This window comes from Callorhinus ursinus, unplaced genomic scaffold, assembly GCF_003265705.2.
Source record: "Callorhinus ursinus isolate GAN/ISIS: 27379988/994484 unplaced genomic scaffold, GSC_fseal_2.0 scaffold67, whole genome shotgun sequence".
NCBI lineage: Eukaryota > Metazoa > Chordata > Mammalia > Carnivora > Otariidae > Callorhinus > Callorhinus ursinus.
In genome coordinates this window covers 6,530,249-6,546,813 of record NW_027397129.1, presented here as the reverse complement: position 1 = coordinate 6,546,813, position 16,565 = coordinate 6,530,249, and the positions used below count along the sequence as shown (strand labels likewise).

Sequence of the window (16,565 nt, the reverse complement as noted above, 5' to 3'; positions counted from 1 at the left end):
TTGTAAACTTCCCTCCTTTCATCTTTTGCAATTGATAATTATTTTGTGAGGAGATAATTAGGAACTATGTAAAAAATTAAAGTTTATTTACTTATTTATATCAGTATGAACTCATGGTTTCCTATCTTATCCAATAACTTTTACTGTCATTAATCTGATGCTGAAATTGTCACTGATTTGGCCAGTGGGAGTTCCTTCAGGGTGGCTTGTTTGTTCTTTTGACATGTCCCCATCAGTCTCTGAGCACTTTCTTATTTCCTTACTTTCTGGCACAAAAAGTTGTTCCAGGCTTATTTTATAATTTCCCTGGTCCATCCCTGTAATAAACCACTTCTTCAAGGTGCTCTAATTTCTTTTAGCAGAAACTGGTATTTAGAAAATAAGATCTGAGTACTATGTATGATCATTGCTTGTAGGTCCTCTCAGCAGACAGAACTAGGAAGTATATGTAGAGGGGTGTGTACGTGTGTGTGTGTGTGTATTTATATCTTTAGCATTCTATATATCTAAATCTATATATACATATACACATTTACATCTATACTTATTTATTTTTATTTTTAAATTATTTTTTAAAAGATTTATTTATTTATTTTTAGAGAGAGAGACTGCACGTGAGCATGGGGAAGAGCAGAGGAAGTGGGAGAGAGAATCTTAAGCAGACTCCATGCTGAGTGCAGAGCCTGATGCGGGGCTTGATCTCATGACTCTGAGATCATGACCTGAGCTGAAACCAAGAGCCAGACACTCAACAGACTGAGCCACCCAGGTACCCCTTTATTTATATATATATTCTTTCTTTCTTTTTTTCTTTCTTTCTTTCTTTCTTTCTTTCTTTCTTTCTTTCTTTTTCTTTCTTTCTTTCTGTATTCATTTTTTATTAAGTTCAATTAGCCAACATATAGTACATCATGAATTTTTGATGTAGTGTTCAATGATTCATTAGTTGCGTATAACACCCAGTGCTCATCAGATCACACGCCCTCCTTAAGATTTTATTTTTAAGTTATTTCTATACCCAACTTGGGGCTCGAACTCAAACTCCCCAAGAACAAGAGCTGCATGCTGTACCGCCTAATCCAGCCAGGCAACCCTACACTTACCTTTAATTTGAAAACCATGAGTTGTCATCAATACCTCCAATTCCAGCCCAACAGCACAAGACTCATTCTAGTTTTTTTTTCCCTTACTATATTGGTAACTCTCTTCTCTGGCAGTGAGAAACCTGGCTTCATTTATCCTTAATAATTTCATTAGGCCACATGTATGTAATTAATCTGTATTTCTTCCATTACCTCTTCTCCTATGGAGATACCCTCCTAACCCCACTCTGGCTTCAACACCTGATGTCAGGCCACCTCTCTGCATGGATGCCCTCCTCATCCTTCTTGGCCACTGACATCCTATACCAGGCTATGTTTTTGTGGGCATAACCATTCCATCCCACTAAGTTTCTGATGTTGCACACTGCCTACCCCACCCCTCCTCCACTGTGTGAATGTACTCTTAACTCCACATACATTTTGACATTACATGCCAGGCCACCCCTCTGCAGAAATGCTTTTCATTCCTTACTCAGGTTCTGACTCCTCAATGCCAGGCTGTCCCTCTTCCCACATGGATATATATATATATTTTTCACACTGCCTTGGCTCTGATACCTCATATCAGGCAGGCTCTTCTGGAGATATCATCCTCACTCTCTTTGAGCTCAAACACCCCTCTCTAGGCTGCTTCCTTACCTGTATGGAAATCGTCCTTATTCTGTGTGGACTCTCACATCGCACACCAGGAAGTCTCTTCCTTTCATGGACACTCTTCTCACTCTTCTTGGATATGACACCTCATGCCAGGCCTTACCCCGGCATGTATGCCTTCCTTGCCCTGCTCAGGCTCTGACACCTTGCTTTAGATTGCCACCTTACTCTCATAGATGCACTCTTCACCTTGTTCAAGATCTGACATCCTGTATGAGGTTGCCTGCCATCATGGACATCTTTCTTACTCCACGTGGGCTCTGATACTGCATGCCAAGTTGCATCTCTGTGTGGATGCCTTCCTCATCCTGCCCAGTTCTGACTGCATGCTGAGCTGTGCTCCACTGTGGATACCCTCCTTACCCCACTTAAGCTGGGATATCCCATGCCAGGTCACTTCTCCCACTGATACCTTTCTCATTCTACTTGGGCTTTGACACTGTCATCAGGCTACTCCCTCTGCAAAGAGCTTTCATTTCTCATACCACACAACCCCCTTCATTCCACGTGGATGATTTCCTCCTTGTCCTTGGACTCTGATAGCCCATGCCAGGCCACCCCTCCTTGGGGATGCCCGTCTCACCCTGCCCTGGCTGTGACTCCCTATGCTAGACTGACCTCTAGTATGGATACTCTCCTAACTTTACTTGTGTGCCAGCACCCTATATCTGGCCACCCCTCTACATGAACTCTCTCTTCTCCATATTTTGGCTTTGACACTCCATGCTAGACTTCCTCCATATCTGCACAGGTGCCCTCCATACTCTACTTGGTCTCCATGACCTTATGCCATACCTTCCTTACCTCAGTCAGGCTCTAACTGCCCTGCCCTCCAGATGCCTCCCTTGCTTTGCCCCCAGCTAATGGTTTTCAGATGGAATTTCTCAGGAATGGGAGGGAAGAGGAAGGAAAACAATGCATGCTTTAAATGCCTTGGTGAGGGGAGTATCATATGTGTCTTCCCAAGAGGTATGGTTAGGGGTAGATCCATTCCATTATATCCATTTCCCTGAACCTTTGGACTCTTTCTAAAGGATGCCAGAGAAGTTCAGGCATTTTGACATCAATGACTGCAGACCATCTCTGAGTCTAGGCTTTTTTTTTTTTTAGTTTTTTTTTTTTTTTTTAGTTTTTAACATTTATTGAGGATTCTTGCCCATATCTGTCCATATCATGATGGTTACAAACTTCCCAACTCTACTACTCCTTCCAGTACATTTTGGAGGGGGAAAAAATCTTTAATCTAAAAATCTATGACAGTAAAACAATGTTGGAAACTTCCATAAAAACACAAGTGAAAGAAACCATTTTTTCTAAGAACCACAGGATTATAAATTTAGGAAGGACACAAAAATTTTTAAATGAATCAGTGAGTCTAGGCTTTGATCAGCCCATTTAACAGACCACTACCACACACCTTAGTGCTTGAGCCAACACTTTGGGTGTGAGCACATCAATGAATTTCACCCTATTAAGTCTTATATTTCTTCCCTTTTGGTCAACACACTTAGAACTCACTTCCATACATGCTTTCTGTGCTCTTGCCAATACAGGCTGGTGAGGTCTGATGAGTCTGTTGGGGTATAGGCTTTCTCTAATTTGTGCTATATTGGGATCTAACTGTCCTCAGGGACTTGGAACACATGAGAATGTGGATCTAGAGGAGGCTAAATACTATCTTGTCTAACAACTGCCCCAGGGTATTTATTTAAAGGACTGTAAAGGCTATCCATATTTTATGTTAATCAGTTATCTCTTTTTCTTACTTCCTTTTCCTTGCTTCCTTGATGAAAAGTACTGGTGATGGCTAATGTTATAATTTAGGTTCCAGATAGGAATATAATTGAATCAACACCACCTCATGATGATACAGTGGCATAGATTTTGTGTCTCCTCTGTGTTGGAGATGAGAGTTCTTCCTTTGCACAAAAGACAGGAATTACTTCTGAGTGATAAAGAAGGGTAGACCTTGCAGATTGTTCTTTGCTCCTGTTCCTGTCCAATTTCTACTCTTGCTAGCCTCATTCTGTGATCTAGGAGGTTTATCCCTGCAGACTGTGTGTATATTCTTGGCTCTTTTGGATGTTGGCTTGTAGTCGGGTTTGGTAAAGGGGTAGAAATGGTAAAAGATTAGATAGTAGAAAGAGAGAGGGGTCAGGATATTGCTCCCTCACTCCCTCCCTGCTCTGGCTCTGTGTCTCTGGCAGTAGCTGCCTTCCTGGAGTACCTACTGGGCTCCTCTTCCATGGTTCTGGCACTCACTGGGCTCTGGTAACTCTATTACTTCCCCTGACCCCTTGGCTCTAGGGATGGTAAGGGTTTCCCACTCATACTTCACTATCTGCTGTTTCTTCCTGTGACTCTGACCACTCACTGTAAATAGTCTTTTCACAAACTCTATTAATCTGGACCATCTGAGTGAATTATTTTGTTGTCAGGGCCCTGCTGGTAAAGTCTGTTTGTATCTTCATCCTTGGCTTTATCTCCATGTTTAAATAACAATAATGCTGGAAGTGGAAAACTCCCCACGTGGGTGTTTTTCTGTACACTTTCTGGGCTGTTCTATAGTGCTTGGAGATAGAGCACCAGGGAAATAAAAATGACTCCTAGAGGAAGATTACTTTAAAAAAAAAAAAAGAAGTTTAAAAAATCTATACAAGTAATACATGGCCCTGATGGAAAATTTGGGAAACCACAAAGAGAAAATCAAATTTCCAGTGATCCCACTCTACAGAAATAACCACTGATAACATTTCGAAAAATACCTTTTTAAACTAAGTTGTACACTTCCTAAAAATATCCACAATTCCTGAAGCAGTGCTAGCTTGAATTCTTGGGCTTTTAGAATTTTTACAACTTCCCCCATCTGTGGTAGTATGTATAAGGCAGAGGCAATTGAAGAAAAGAGAAGCACAGTGGAGGAGGAAGCAGACTGGAGTGGTTTCATAATTCACCCCCTTTCTGGACGGTCATATTTGATGCACTTGATGGACCCCACCCACACCAAGTCCTGCTGTGCTGGGTTGGGCTTGTGTGCTCTCTGGGAGGGGCTGCTTTTTCCAGTTCTCACACTCAGAGGAATATAAGCCAGAAGCATGGGTAAATAAGCCACAGTTGCAGCTTGCTGCCCTGTACAAAGCTCCTTTGGAACACATGGAAACCTCTAGAGCCTAAGGCAGCCTGCCCAGAGAGAGAGAGAGAGAGAGAGAGAGAGGTTAAGAACCAATTAATTCTTCAGCAGCCCTGAAAAGGTTAATCCCAAATTAACTGCAGAACACAAATGTGTTCCTACAGGGCAGAATCTAATCTTATTGTGGGTAATAACTTCAATCTTCAGAACTAGAGCTTATTTTCTAGATGCCAAGGTCATTTTGTTTTCCCTCAGAATCCGAAGAGCCAAAAATCCCTGCTATTTGATTCCTCTGTCTCTTCAAAAGAAATTACACTATTACGTATGTGTGGAACATCTTGTACCTATCCCCTAAATTTCCTTTTCCACTGCTCAGTGTTATGCTGACCCCAGATAATCAACTCTTTTGTCATCAAGTTTATAAATTAGGCTGGGTCTATAAAGTAGACTGCAAAGAGGGAGAATCCACACAGGCAGAGATGTACGCACAGTGGAGTTACTCTGAGCTAGCTGATTGGTGCTGATGTACAAATTTTCTTCCTGGGTAATGTGCCCTATGACTATTTGTCTCACTACTTCAGAGCAACTGAAGCATCAGCTTTCTACTAATTTCCTCCTCTGGAGAGTTAGCAGTAGCCACAGAAGGATGGAATTTATATATCATCCCTCTTGCTTGCCCTTTCTTTCTTGTTCTATTATTCTTCAAGCCCCTAGTTTCACTCTAAACAGATCCTGTTGTGAATCTGTTTTTTTTTAATATTTATTTATTTGAGAGAGAGAGAGAGAGAGAACATAAGCAGGGGGACGGGCAGAGGGGGAGGGAGAAGCAGGCTCCCTGCTGAGCAGGGAACCCAATGTGGGGCTCTATCCCAGATTCCTGGGATCATGACCTGAGCTGAAGGCAGAGGCTTAGCCCACTGAGCCACCCAGGCGCCCCATGAATCTGCTTTTTAAAAGGTCTAAAGAAAGAGATATCATGTGAAAAATCTGTCATAGGCCAATTGTAAGACTTAAAGTACACAGAGAACCAAACTTCCTATTTAAAAACAGAAGACTACGGTCACTTTAACTCTGCTAGTCGAATATGTGTCTTTTGGAAATTTTGTTGCACCTTTTCAGTTAATGTTGAGGTGAGATAGTCGTAAGTTTACTGAGCTTCAAATAGAAAGGTATCTGGGAAGGGTGGACTCTCAGTAAACTTGTTTGCTCAAAATGAGTGCCAGGATTCAACAAATTTGCTGAAGCTTCCTAGTAACTCCCTGCACATCTAATTGAAATCTACTTTTGTCAAGCTTCATTCTCACAGACCTTTGGCTACATATTAAGAAGAGCCTCAAGATTGTCAAACAGAGTGCAAGAAGAACAACAAAGAGAATTTTAGGAGAAGGAAGCGGAGACTAAACCACTCTTCCTGTGAAACATTATATATGGTACTAGAACAGTCTTCAGTGGTGTTCTTAAGAACAAGAGCAAACTTGTACAGTCCTTGCTTTCTTCTGATTCTGGCCCATCCAATAGTCACTCCCTGTAAGGGAAGGATTAGTTTAGTAATGATATAAAAGACTACATAAAAAGAACTCTTGTGATTGTTTTCTGGAGTATTGAGATTGTGTCCCACTCTACAGAATGGGGGAAGGAGAATATTGATGAGAGGACATCTCCGAGGGGATAGAAAGGATCGCAGCACTTTTGGAAAGAGGGAAAGGCAGACCGAATCCCAGAAGCCTTTAGCTAGGAATTAGGTCTGGGCCTGAGAAGGGACCCTGAAGTTGCACATTAGAAAGGCCTATATGTGGGATATATCACATCTATCATATAGCCTATTGTTATCATAATCAAACTTTATCATTTTGTAGATGAGAAACCAAGGACAAGTGAGATAAATGCTATATTCATTTTTTCAGGTACACATGATTAATTTTATGAGTTCATGTCTTTTGATTCCCAGCTCAGGCATGATCTTATTGGACTATAGTGCCTCCAAATGGAAATGTACCAAAGGAAGATGGGCCCTACTCAAGTATGAAGAATCAAACAAAGGGCTAACTGGTTTTAAAGTGGATGCCAGAATATTGTTTTCCTTTTAAAGTTTAACAGAAACAAACAAAATGTTGAAAGTATTAGAAGATATCTTCTGCCTTGAGAACTTGATTTTTATGTGCCTTGAGCACTGAATCATCTTAGCATGGTATAATAGAAGGACATTGGATTTAAGGACGTATTTTTTCACTTAGAATTAATGTTACCTAATTTCTCTGAGCCACAGCTTCCTCATCTGTAGAAGGGAGATAATAAAACTGCTTAATTTATAGTGCTATTGTGAAGATTAAAAGAGATCATGCACATAAAGCACTTTATAAAAATAGCTCAACAAATGCTTATTTCTCTTTCCTTTTCCACTTGTACAGAAGTTTGTCTAGTGTGTTTAGCTTGAGTCAAAAATAGTGGCTCTAAACCGTTCTCTGAATTTAGTTAAAGCCCTTGGGGCCATTTGTAGAATGGTCCATCTCCCCGTAAATGAGCATTTTTCCAAATATGGGTTTTAGCATACATTCAAATGTACTTTTGCTCATCCAGCAAGACCAAGTGAAACCCCAGCCCACAAGAACTTTATCTTTATGACTTCTTTTTCCTCCTTCTCATTATCTTAGACCCCAGAAGACAGGACTGAATTTCATAGGCAGCTCTGTAATTCAGCGCAAGAGTTAACAAAGCTAGAAAGTACATCGTAGTCAAAGGGCTTTGCTTGTCCTCAGGCAGGGTTTTCTTAGCCTTAGCCCTATTGATGTTTTCAGCTGGATACTTCTTTGCTGTGAGAGAGTGTCCTGCACACTATAGGGTGTTTAGCAGCATCCCTGGCCTCTACCCACCCACTAGATGCGAGTAACATCCCTTCCCTGAGTTGTGACAACCAAAAGTTGCCAAATGTCCCCTGGGGAGGGGGGTTAACATTGTTACCAGTCTTAGGAGAAACACATCAGCTAGCTGTTTGGCATACAAACATCCTATCGGGGAAGACAAATGAAATCTTTAGGAATGATCGGAAATTCAAAGGACAAGGAAGAATGAGGGAAATAAGAGTTTAGGCAGAGGAATAGTCTAGATTTAGAAAGAGAACCTAGTTCATATGCCAGGCCTCATGGATACAAAGAGTCATAGGACATATGTCCTGCTTTTGAGGAGCTCACATTTTAGTGGGAGAAGCAGCCACTTAAATAATGAGAACACTGGAATGAGTGCTAGAGGAGGGGCACCCATCCTAGAGAGTGCAGGGAAGGCTTTCCAGAAGAGATCACATTTGAGCTGAAGAATGAGTAAGTATTAGCATGGAGAAGATAAAGGGAGGATGGAAGAGATGTAAAAGAATTTGGGGTTTGTCGGGAAATGCAAATCATTTAGATTGACTGGGAGAAGAGCGCTCAAGAACAAAGAGTGGTGGGAAGAGAAGGCTTATTAAGATAGATAAGAAGCAGATCTTGAAAGTCCTCTAAGCCATGTTAAAGGCTCAGTTCTGAGAACAACCAGGAGTCACTGAGTTTCTCCATGATCCAATTTGGATTTTGGGACGATTACTCTGGCAGCAGTGTGGAAAATAGATTGGAAGTAGGGGGACTAGTTAGGAGGCTATTGTTGTAGTCCAGGTGATTACGGCCTGAGTAATGGCAGTGGCATGGAAATCAAGACCTATTTAGGCAGTGAGAACAACAGATCTGGGGACTAATTAGATAGCAGGACAGTTTCTGACTTGTGCTACTAGGTCGATTGCAGTGCTATTCACTGGGATGGAAAACACTGGCAACAGAAATTTGGAAAGAAGATAAAGTTTCAGTTTGGAAAAGTTGAATTTGAGGTGGTTGTGATCACTGAGGTGGGGATATTTGGTAGGCATTAAATATATGTGTCTGAAGATCAGGAGAAAGTTTAGGGTAGAGGTACAAGATTGAGAGTCACCAGGGGAATTTGAAGCCATGGGAATGAATATCTAAGGAGAACGTGTGAAAAGAGATGGGGGCAAGGATATTCCCATGGCTTGCTTCTTCATTTGTGTCATGTCCTCTAAGAGTCTTTCCTTGAGTGTATAAAATATCACCCCATCACTATTGCTTTACCCTGCATTTTTATTTTTGTTTTTTTAATAACAATCGCGATCCTTTGTTCTGTATGTAACCCATTTGCTTTTTGGTTATTTCCAGATATTTACAACAGTTTAATTCACAGGCATTAAAAAGTTCAACCATTCAGAATAAAAATTTCCATCTCACATTCAATTTAAAGCTTCTCCTCCAGCCCCCAACCTCCAGTGCAGCTTGATTAGAGATCCCACAGTTCTCTAGTGGAAAAAAAGTGACTATTCTTTCACTCTCCTTTCTGCACCTCCTCCCCTACTTGCTCTGCTGCTTCTGGCTCCACTAGGGTTGAAGAGTGGGGTGGGTAGGGAGAGTGAGTCTTATAGGGAAAGTGAGAGGCTTAATTCACTGAAGCTGGTGTAATCTGGCTATCAATACCCTTTGTGAGGTTGATGTCCAAATACTGGCTTTTATTGTGCTGTGCTTTTGTGATTTCTTTAGAGACTCCTTTACTCCATATCCTCCTATTGGGGACCTCTACCCAAACCATTCCATGATGGGAACAATGTATCCTCTGACTGCTTTCCCACACAACTTTCTTCTCATGAGATCCTCATTCTTCTGCTGGAGTTACCAGCTACACTCAGAGGAAACTATGTGGCCGGTAGAAAACATGGTCCCTTGGAAGTGTAGATACTTTTCTTTGCCCTGCCACTGTGAAAAACTTCAACCAGGCTTCTGTCTTTAGACTTCTTCAGGTGACAGTCAAGCATAAGTTTCTATCTTCTCAGACACCACAGGACATAGGTGAGGTTCTCTTATGAACTCTTTTCTACTTCAGTGGCAACACAGGCGGGCCTAGAAATTTCTGTAGCACAGTAAGCCTTCAGGCTGGAAGTAAGATGCCAGTCTCCCCTCTTGAAAGGTTTAATTAGGACGTGTTTACTCGGCTCGAGGAGAGGAACCATAGTGCTTTTACGTCCATGAATTCCCTTCAAAAAATCCTCTTTTCCTTCCTCCAATTAATCTCTAGACTTCTACTATATAAACTGGAGTTGAATGGCAAAGAATGATAATTGAAACACCAGCTTGGCCACCTCGTAGCAAGTCCTATTTGATATATTTGTTTATTGCTGAGAGGCGGTACTATACCGTCTGACTTCAGATCTTGACTTAACCATTTGATCTCTCTGTGCCTCAGGTTCTTTATTTGCAAAATGGGAATAATAATAGGATTTTTGTGAGGACTAAATGTGCGTGTGTATCTTAGATTCATACCTTAAAACAGTATTTAGAGTAATAATAAGTGCTATGGTGTTTGCTATTAGTGCTATTGCTTATTTTTCTTTGGCTTAGAATGTAAGCTCCATGTGCACACGATCTTTTTTGCTTACTGCTGCATTTCCATCTACTAAAACAGTGCATATCAGAGGCAATAATAAATGTTAGTGCTCTCAGACTTCTTCTGAATAAATTAATGTGATATTTAAGCCTTAAATGTTAAGATGTGGACAGAGAAAACGGGGTTTGAGATGATTAAGAAAGATAAGCAGAGAGATAGGAGAACCAGGAGGCTGTGATGTTCCAGAAACCATAGGAGAGGAAAATTTAACAAAGAAGGAGTGGGCAATAGTGTCAAACATTGCTAGAATGTCAAGGGGAAATAAAGCTAAAATACAGTGAGTACATTTTGTAACAATGAACCCCTGTCTTTCGCTTTCATATCCTGGTAAGTAATGGTGTTTTTTCCCCCAGAGAAGCTTTTATTAAAATGAATAACCACTCAGAATAAATCTTTGAATAAGTCTTAAAGTTTTTAGCCCTGCATTATCAACCTCCAAAGAGCAAACCAGTCCTGCACTTACTTAATTTTGTCTATAAACACAAAGGACCCAGCCTCAATACAATTTAGTACATTTTCCATTGACCTGTAGTCTCCTCTTGAATCAAACAACAAAATCTGCTGTGAACATCTGCTTCTAACTCCATGCCACTTCCCCAAGAATGTTCTTCACCTTTCCTCCTACCCCCTTCTCTCTTTACAAAAGTATAAGTGGAATGTATAAAAAACTCTTTTATAACTCAGTAATAAAAAGATAGATAACCAAATGAAAAAATGGACAAAGGATCCGAATAGACATTTCTTCAGAGAAGATATACTAATTGCTAGTAAGCACATGGAAAGATGGTTAACATCATTACCTATTATGGAAATGCAAATCAAAACTACAATGAGATACTGCTTCACACCCACTGGGATGTCTATAATAAAAGAGACCAGTACTAACAGGTGTCTTTGGGGATGTGGAGAAATTGGAACCCTCATGCATTGCTCGTAGGAATGTAAAGTGGTGCAGCCACTTTGGAAAGCATTTTGGTGATTCCTCAAAGGTTAAACATAGAGTTACCATATGACTCAGCTATTCCACTCCTAGGTACATAGGCAAGAGATTTGAAAACATGTGTTCAAAAAAAATCTCATATATGAATGTTTATATAAGCATTATTCATAATTGCCCAAATGGGGAAAGAACCCAAATGTCCATCGACTGATGACTGGATAAGCAAAATATGGAGTATTCAGTGGACTATAATTCAGCCATATAAAAAGAATGAAGAATGATTTGAGTGATGTCACCAATAATAATGGAGTAGAGAACTCCAGGGCTCCTTGAATGGTTATAATTAACCACTGAATAAAGTCCAGATTTCTTAACATGACTCATAAAGCTAACAGATTCTAATCTCTACCCATCTGTTATGGGTTAAATCGTGTGGCCCCCCTCCCCACAAATTCGTATGTTGAAGTCCTAACCCCCAGTACCTCAGGATGTATTATAATTTGGAAATAGGACCATTGCAGATGTAATTGATTAAGATGAAGTCATTTGGGTGGGCCCTGATGTAATATGACTGGTATCTTTATAAAAAGGGGAAATACGGGCACAGGGACACACACACAGGGAGAATGCCACATGAAGATGAGGGCAGAGATCAGGGTAATGCTTCTACAAGCCAAGAAATTCGAAAGATTGTCAACAGACCACCAGAAGCTAGGAGAGAGGCATGCAACAGATTCTTACAGCCCTCAGAAAGAATTAATTCTGCACCTTGATCTCAGACTTCTAGCCTCCTAAACTTTGAGGCAGTAAGTTTCTGTTGTTTAAGCCATTTACTTTGTGCTACTTGATTACAGTAGGTCTAGCAAACTAATGCACCATCTTTCTAGCCTCATCTATTATCATTTTTTCTTTATACTTTATGCTCCAGCAACACCAACTTCTTTGTACTTACTTCTTTTGCATAGACCTGGTATTTCTAGCCTTTTAGTTTTTGCTTATACTATTATGCTTGCAACTCCTTTTTGGTCTAGCTTAGTCTTACTCATCCTTTAAGATTCAAAGAAGCTATTACTTTTTCCAGGATCCTTCACTGACCACTCCCCACAAGGATGGTATAAGTAGCCTTCCTCAGTACTCCTGTGCATCGCCCCAGCTTTGTACTTGCCACACTGTATTATAATTTTATGGGTTTTCTGCCTCCTTCCACCCCACACAATATACTGTGAACTCCTTGAGGAAAGGGTCACCAAAATCCTACAGCCTAGCACAGTATACTTTGCACATAGTAGATGCTCAACACATTTCTTTGAATGAAGGGACTTTTTTTTTTTCAGTGTTTATTCATTTTCTTTTTTTCCCATAGCACCTACTACAGTGCTTCACATATAATGGGTGCTCAGTACATCTGGCCAGTGGTTGTCAAATAAGGACATTTGGCAATATCTGGAGACATTTTCGGTTGTCACTACTGGCATCTAGTAGGTAGAGGCCAGAGATGCTGTTAAACATCCTAGAGTGCACAGGATAGCTCCCCACAACAAAACATTATCTTGTCCAAAATGTCAACAGTGTGGAAGTGGAGAGACCCTAATCTTGACTGAATAGGAGACTGAATCTACTTTGTATACCATATACTCACTGTAGACCACTAGTGCACTAAATTTGCTCTGTCAGGAAGCCTGATTTTTTTGAGGTACATACAGGGTGATACTATTTATGTAAAGTACTATATATAATTTAAGGATAGACAGATACATAGTAAATGTGTAAAGATATACATGGAAAAGATCAAGATCAAATCTGGTGAATAGTGAAACAGTGAAAACCTCAGGGTAGATGTGTCTACAGAAGGCTTCAGTTGCAGTGGCTAGTGGGCATATCCTTATTATATTACTCTCTCTATATTTATGTATTATTGAAATCTTTAACACTTTTATAAAAGAGCAATTGCTCAATACTGAGGCATCCTCTCCCTTGGGGTGGAGGAAAATCGCCATCTTATTAGTTTGCACTAGCCAGAACTCCCTCAATGTGGCAAAATCGAACAACTCATTGAATCCAATCATTCACTATGGGACAGGAGCTTACATACTATATACATCGGATAATATTCCATGAGTTCATATTTGCACTGCCGTGCAATGTCTGAATTTTGTGATAATCACGTATTTACTGAAATTTCATGGTATGCAGTCTAAAAATATAGTCAATTTTAGTATTATTCATTATTTTTCAAAACTATGAAAATGTCCTTTGATGTTCATCATTTAAAATAACAAGGTAACGGGAAGGGGCACCTGGGTGCCTCAGCTGGTTAAGCGGCCGACTCTTGATTTCTGCTTAGGTCATGATCTCAGGGTCCTGGGATTGAGCTGCCCCTCAGGCTCCACACTCAGTGGGGAGTCTGCTTGAGGATTCTCTCTCTCCCCCTCCTGCCCCTCCCCCTGCTCACGCATGTTCTCTCTCTCTTTCTCAAATAAATAAATAAATAAATCTCTCTTTTTTAAAGATTTTATTTATTTATCTGACAGACAGCGAGAGAGGGAACACAAGCAGGGGGAGTGGGAGAGGGAGAAGCAGGCTTCCCGCTGAGCAGGGAGCCCAATGCGGGGCTCGACCCCAGGACCCTGGGATCATGACCTGAGCCAAAGGCAGACGCTTAGCGACTGAGCCACCCAGGCGCCCCTAAATAAATAAATCTTTAAAAAAATAACAAGATAATGGGAAAAGGACAGTCTATCCAACAAATGATGATGGGAAACTGGATATCCATATACAGAAGAGTGAAATTGGACCCTTACTTTACAACATATACGAAAATTAATTCAAAATGGATCAAAGACCTAAACATAGAGCTTAAACTATAAAACTATTAGAGGAAAACATATAGACATTGGATGTGGTGATGATTTTTTTTTTTTTGGTTATGACACCAAAGCACAGACAACAACAACATAACAAGTAAGATGAACTTCATTAAAATTAAAAAGTTAAAAAAAATGAAATTAAAAAGTTTTGCACATCAAAAGATACTATCAAGAGAATGAAAAGACAACTCACAGAATGGGAGAAAGTATTTGCAAAGCATATATCTGATAACGGATTAATACCCAGAATACCTAAAGAACTCCCACAACTCAACAACAACAACAAATTCAATTCAAAAATGGGCCAAGGACCTGAATATATATGTCTCTAAAGAAAATATACAAGTGACCAATAAACACAAGAAGTGATGATCAGCATCACAAGCCATTAGGGAATATGTAAATCATTTTGATTTTCAACATGAGATATTACCTCACACTCATTAGGGATGGCTATTATACAAAAAGACAAAAACAAACACCCCCCCCCAAAATACCAAGTTTTTGTGAGGCTATGGAGGAATTGGAATCCTTGTGCATTGCTGTTGAAAAACAGTTTGGCAATTCCTTAGAAAGCTAAATATAGAATTACTGCATAATATAGTAATTCCACTTGAAGGTATATGCCAAAAGAATTGAAAGCAGAGACTCAAACAGATACTTGTACACCAATGTTCATGGCAGCATTTTTCAAAATAGCTGAAAGATGGAAACAACTCAAATGCTCATCAACTGATTAATAGATAAACAAAATGTGGTGTATTCATACAATGGAGTATTATTCAGCCTTAAAAACACATTCTGATACGTGCTACAACATGGGTTTGCTTGGCATTGGATCCCTCACGATATTTGGTTATAAGAATTTGAGCACAGAATCCTTGTGACAAGCAAGGAGGATCAAATGGAAATGGACAGTACAGAGTCTGTGCAAACAGGCCATTGCCTAACTTTGTTTTGGTTCATTGTTTATGTTTACCCTTCTCTGTGTATTTGCATTTGGTTCAGTGAGACTGTCTTAGAGTATAAGAGTCAGATCCTCACATCCTCTTTAGTGAGGTGGACCTTAGAGAGTGAGAAACTGCAGAGGTAGAAATAAAAACATAAAATAATATCTGGAAGTTTTGCTGAGGAATGAGGGGATTGGACTGAATTTCTTCTGGAGTCCCTCCTGGCTGAGAGTGTTTCCAGCTTCTGCTAAGCACCACCAGCAAAAAAGGAGCAGAAAAGTGCTTGGTCTGCATTCCCACTGGCCAGGTTAGGGAGATGGAGCACGTGCAAAGCCTAGGGCTGAGCATAGGGGCCCTGAGGGCTGAGTTGGCAAAGCTAGACAGAACAAAAGGATTTCCTTTTGAAGTGGCGTCATCACACTTCAGGCTGTGCACAGGGTACTGAAGGGCTAAAACATGGAAGAAAACTTTGGGTTGAACCTGGGAGCTAAATTTTACTGTTTTGTCTGCTAGGATTAAAATGATTTTTTTTCAGGGTGCCTGGGTGGCTTAGTCGGTTAGTCGGTTAAGCCTCTGACTCTTGGTTTTGGCTTAGGTCATGATTTCATGGGTCGTGACATGGAGCCCCAAGTCAGGCTCCCCCCACTCTGTGGGACTCTTTCCCTATTTCTTTCCCTCTGCCCCTCCCCCCACTCGCTCAGGGGGTGCTTTCTCTCTCTCTCAAATAAATTTAAAAAAATGATATTTTTTCCAAGATTTTTTATTTTTATTTTTTTAAAAATTTTTATTTATTTATTTGACAGAGAGAGCACAAGCAGGGGGAGCAGCAGGTAGAGAGAGAGGGAGAAGCAGGCTCCCTGCTGAGCCGGAAGCCTGAGGGGAGGCAGGGCTCAATCCCAGGACCCTGAGATTAGGAACTGAGTGGAAGGCAGACGCTTAACCTACCGAGCCACCCAGGTGCCCCTCCAAGATTTTTCAAAAATAATTATTTATATTATCAAAGCCATACAGTTCTCATTATAATAAAGGTGAAAAATACAGAAAAGTAGGAGGAAAACAAAAAATTCATTTAGTTCTACCACATAGAGACAACCAGTACTAGTATTTTGCATATTTTGTTTATTTTGTTCTTTTTCCCATGCGTATGGACCCATTTCATTAATTGTGATCATATTTTATATTAAATGTTGTATCCTACTTTCAATTAATATTAGAGCATGAGCATTTTCCTGTCATGAGCTGTGTGTAAATGTCAGCTTTATTGGCTATATAATATTCCATTTTATGACTACACTATAATTTACTTAACCATTGAACCATTAGGTTTTTGGTTAGTATCTTATTATTCTAAGTAATACTAGGATTAACATAGTACAAAAAGTTTGTGTACATCTGTTTTCCTGAGGACACAGTCATTCACTTATTATATAAATACTAATGAGGGCCTACTAT

General features: G+C 40.2%; 1 protein-coding gene across 1 annotated transcript in view; it reads left to right on the top strand.

The window, feature by feature from the left end:
• Nucleotides 1-748: 748 nt before the first annotated feature.
• Nucleotides 749-16,565, top strand: part of SYTL4 (synaptotagmin like 4) — a 79,843-nt gene continuing 64,026 nt past the window's right edge. Inside the window, exon 1 of the mRNA XM_073885900.1 lies at nt 749-769. The gene's annotated coding sequence lies outside the window, so the exon portion shown is untranslated. The remainder of the gene's footprint in view (nt 770-16,565) is intronic.